This window comes from Misgurnus anguillicaudatus, chromosome 8 (genome assembly GCF_027580225.2).
Source record: "Misgurnus anguillicaudatus chromosome 8, ASM2758022v2, whole genome shotgun sequence".
NCBI classification, from domain to species: Eukaryota; Metazoa; Chordata; class Actinopteri; order Cypriniformes; family Cobitidae; genus Misgurnus; species Misgurnus anguillicaudatus.
Window position 1 is genome coordinate 40,971,290 of NC_073344.2, and position 5,248 is coordinate 40,976,537.

Here is a 5,248-nt window from a genome sequence, read left to right on the forward strand (position 1 = left end):
TTTTTCAATTCAATATTTTATCGTTATCTTAATGGAAGCAAATAATTAATATTATATGTATCAAATTGCTGTGTTCAATTTGGAGAGACCTGGAGTATCAACACCGCTCAGGGCTTACCTTCGGCAGACCACACAAGCACTATACAGAATAAGCAAGTAAATTTATGCGAAGTACAGCTGGACGAATTATCTAATCTAAAATGACGTACTCATGTTTATCAGTTGTTTCGACCTTGCTTCTCAAGATAATCGTGGCGAGAACAATCGGGGTATAGTCGCAGGATCGCACCTGGACTCTTTTAATTAGGAAACGTAAGTTAACTGAGAAAACGAAAGTTTAACTGGGTGTCTTATAGCCTTGTGTAGAAACAACAGGCCTTAGGCCTAATATAATATTAATACAGCATATGATCAGTAATTTACCCAACAAAAACTACTATAAGACTACACTCTTAAGAAAAAAGGTTCTTCAAAGGTTCTGAAACGATGGTAAAGGTTCTATATAGATCCATAGCTTACTGAAGAACCATTTTTTGCTGAAATGGTTCTTTGTCTTGGCAAAAGGGTTCTTTATTTCCCTCCTTTTTTGATTTTAAATTTAGTCAGTTATTTTCAAGCTGCCTCCTGATTATTTTCACCTGTAAAAGCCCTGCATCATCAGTCCTGCTGAACTGCCTGCAGACTAACATCACAAACAGGTAAGAGAGGAAAATAATCATCATTTACTGTTAAAAACATTTTGAAAATTGAAGTTTTGTGTTTTCTTATTGTAATTTATTTATTTTATAACAGGTAAACTTTATACTGTAAGCTTCATTCCCTTTAAAGCAGGTAAGCTTCATACTGTTTTAAATGATAGGAGACTCTGCTTTAACAATGACTTAGGATAATGATTTGTTAAAGTGTTTAAAAGCATATACATGTATATTTTACATTAAGTTTATTAAACTAATTATGAAAAGAATGTGGTACAACATGTGTTTAGTTTTTTTATTGATATTTCAGAGTTTTTATATGTGAGGTAATCTTGCTGGGAGTGAAGGCAGTGCGTATGACTGCTTGATATGAGAGACACATTCTATTTTTAAAGGTGATGTATGCATGTTACTTTCAATCCTGGCATTAAAATAATAGTTATTTACTGTTTAAACATTTTGTAAATTGAGGTTTTGTGTGTTTTTGATGTACTTTATTACTTTTATAACAGGTCAACATACTGTAAGCTTCATTCCCTTTAAAGCAGGTAATCTTCATATTGTTTTAAATGATATATTTTAGGGACTCTGCTTTAACAATGACTTAGGATAATGATTTGTTATAGTGTTTGTTATAAAGCATATACATGTATATTTTACATTAAGTTTATTAAACTAATTATGAAAAGAATGTGGTACAACATGTGTTTAGTTTTTTTATTGATATTTCAGAGTTTTCATATGTGAGGTAATCTTACTGGGAGTGAAGGCAGTGCGTATGACCGCTTGATATGAAAGACACATCCTGTTTTTAAAGGTGATGTATGCATGTTACTTTCAATGCTGGCATTAAAATAATAGTTATTTATTGTTTAAACATTTTGGAGATTGTGTGTGTGATCTTGTGGCACATTTACTTGTGATAACAGAATTATTTTTGTCTATCTGTTGTAGGTGGATCGTGAGTGAAGCTCTGCAGGTCTGCCATTGGCTTGATAACAGTGGTTTATGTTAATTGAGTGAATTCAATTTATAAATAAATCTTTCACCAAGCATTCACCCATTTACTGACAAAACAGGTATCTTGAGCAGAGTCATATTAAAACTTCTGTCAAATCATGTTTTACATACAGTATGTAAGCAAACTCCAGGCTAATATTAACTTGTTTTGTCTCCATGTCTTATCCTTTCTCCCATCTCCAACAGATCCAAATCTTGTTCAGCCTGATGCTCAACCTTGTATGATGATGACCACAGCCAGGTGATGGAGATCTGTGTTAATCACAGCCTGCACCTCAAGATCAACATGACAATAGCAGACCATTTCTTATCTTACCCTTATCTAACTAAATGTTCAGCATTATTGCAACAAAACAAAGAACATTGGATGGAGTATTAGAGTATTGGATGATCCCGTAAAGAAAATAATATGGACTTTTTTGGTGAGATTCTACAAAGATTGACACAATCCTATTGTCTTTTATTTTTACAGTTAATAATGCATTATAAACATCCCATTAATTTGTATTCTATGTCATCGATCTGTTTGTGCTAAAATGTATACATCTGAATGTAATGTCAATAATATGTTATATATATTCAGGATTTATTATCATATGCATGTTTTGATGTTGCATGTCATGATTTTATTGATTTCATGTAATTGTTGTCTATTTAAAATGATTTTAATTGCCAAATGTTATTGTTAATTTATTTAATATTGAAGCTGTTATTTAACAGCCATATCTTATTTGAGTAGTGATTTGTTATATTTGCATAATAATTAATATATTTATTCTGATTGTGATTTTAATGCACATATTTATTATTGTATGACACCTCATGTAATGAAAAAGTGAAAATAAAAGTATGTTCTGATGTCTTGCAATTCTGTTTTTAAACTGTTAAACCTTATAAAGTGCTATAAATAAGAAAAAAACAAATAAAAAATAATCCTCCTGACTGCTGATAAATGAAAGGGTTCTTTATAGCACCACTGAGGTTCTATTTAGCACTTTTTCAAGGCAAGGTTCTATATAGAACCATGTTAAAAAGGGTTCTATATAGTACCAGAAAGGGTGCTGCTATTGTTACAAGCTGAAGAACCCTTATTTGGTACTATATAGAACCATTTTTCTTAAGAGTGTAAAGTAACTTGGTCTACATCGTACAGCATACTTCCAACAAAAATTATTTTATCAGGATATGACAGAATATATATGCCAATAAAAAGGAGAACATCACTGATACCTGCCCTCGCGTTAAATTGTTATTGCTAAAGCATAACAGATCTGCACATGAGGATTTTAACCATTGTGGGTCTTTTTAAACCCTCACACTTACATGCCATCTCATGTGCCTGCACTTCAAGCACTAGCGCGCACAAAATCAACCCCATACTTCCGCACTGCATCCTCTCTCACTTGACACTTTTGCTCGAGCAAAGCATTTCTTTTTGGCAGTTGTGAGACAGGACTTATGGTTTACATGTAATCTCAAATATCATTAGTTCCTACCCAACAAAACTCTTTTCCACTGCATCACACTACTGTCCACTACTGTGCAGATACATTTCTTTAAAAAGATATATTTGTTTAATAAAAAAACTACATAAGACTGAAATTCTCACATCAACATATTAATTCATATAAATGAAATTTAGAACATGTAATAAAACATTTAGAATGTTGCACACTAAAATATAACTGCAACATAACTGCTAAACTTATAATATATAGTACAACCTGTACTTTGCAGTATTATCTTATATTCACTGTTTAATGCTTTCCAAAAAATATTAATTTTTTTAAATTTATAAAGATACAGCACATTAAATGAAAGAACATTTCCTCTGAATTAAGTCATCTATACAATATGCAGAATAGCACATTCAAAAATTACACATCAATTTCTACTCTCAGTAGAAAATCCTCCAAAATGTTAATATTGTCAGAATTCATTGTCCATTAAACATATTCTTCTAGATTGTATTTCATCTGCCTCTGTGAGGAACCTTTTTTATTCAGTTGATACTTTGAAAAGGTTTTTAATCACGTGAATACAAACATAGTTCAAAGATTTTTAGAGGAAATTCATTTTAAACATCCTTTCTAGTCTTACTTGTTTCAAATGCATGAATATAGCCTACGAAGCTGGATGGCGTTTAAAAGAAAACAAAAAATAAAGAAAAAAAGAAAGAATAGACCATCTGCTTTCAAAACAAAATTCATCCCATGTTTATTTGTTTTATAATTTGGTTGGTATCGCCACCTACTGGATTATTACAGAAATATGAATAGCCATAGCCAATTGTAATTGACTAGAACTCAGCAATATATTTATGAAGTTCTATAAAATAATAATACTCAGTAAAGAAACATAACATTACCTTAAATGTGTACCAATGATTGGATTCCATCACTCACAAAATATAACATAACATAATACAGCATTTACTGCATGTGTCATAAAATTCACTGATGACTTTATTAAAAACATTATCTGTTGCTATTTCCTATTCTGATTTGTCTGTGAGATTCACTCATGTCATTCTCTCTAAATTAACTATAACAGCAAAAATGAAGTAATATGAGTTCTTTTAAAATTATAATAACATTTCACCATTTCCCAGTAGGTTCACATAACATTACATAAAAAATAAATTATCCATTAAATAAATAAATTCACCTTATAAATTTAATGAGCTCCTTGTAACTTCGTGTCATATATGAATAATTATTATTGTTACTATGGCTAAGACCTGCAGCTGCTCAAACGAATCAACATACTATTACACTAAACAGATTAAATAGCAGATAACGATAAAAACCAAGAACTGTACCGTCTCATGGACAATGGATCGCCAAACATTATGTTCTTTTATTCAACTTTCACTTTTTCCCCGTGGTAATTTTGTGTATCTGTGCTCTTATCAGATGACATTTTCACCCCAAAATGACTATCGCAACTGTCCAATTACAACTGGTATCCATAATGGGGTAGTAACCAATGACATTTATGATTACATGTAAAATAATAAGTCCCGCACTATGACAGCAATTGAGACAGGATGTAGCGCAATATAATTGTTAGCACATGTAATAGTGAAGCCAATAACATAATTCTCCAGCAACTGTGTACAATGCAAGATTTTTTTACATATGTTTTCTAAGGAAAATTAAATATGATATACTTTGCGCAATTATTAACTATATGTAGTAGCAGAGCCAGAGGGTATTTCCAGACCAAATTGTTCAAACTATGCCTTGGTTTCTTGGCCGATCAAAACCAATGCAGTGCTAAAATATTCTTTATACACCAAATATCAATTATTATATAAAAAAAAACATTTGACTCGCTCTCATAAAACAATATCCAAAGGTTCTATGGGCAGGGAAAAACAAATGTACTTGTATGGTTTCAATTTGTGATAGACATGAGATATTAACACAAACATGGTACACAAATGTGTATAACCAATCTGAGGTCAAATGCAACACATCACTTAGCTTTATAACATAACAACAAAGTAAGATACCTATAGCATATCATAT

At 31.3% G+C, this 5,248-nt stretch overlaps 1 long non-coding RNA gene across 2 annotated transcripts; it reads left to right on the plus strand.

Annotated features, from left to right (window-relative positions):
- The first annotated feature begins 285 nt into the window (after positions 1–285).
- On the plus strand, positions 286–2,838 carry LOC129434493 (uncharacterized). 2 transcript variants are annotated; one of them, XR_012370666.1, is made up of 6 exons: positions 286–831; positions 1,006–1,090; positions 1,208–1,243; positions 1,428–1,512; positions 1,650–1,774; positions 1,902–2,838. It is a non-coding gene; the product is annotated as an uncharacterized lncRNA (long non-coding RNA). The 2 variants fall into 2 exon arrangements; XR_012370665.1 differs by having other exon boundaries at positions 286–1,090.
- The last annotated feature ends 2,410 nt before the right edge of the window (positions 2,839–5,248 follow it).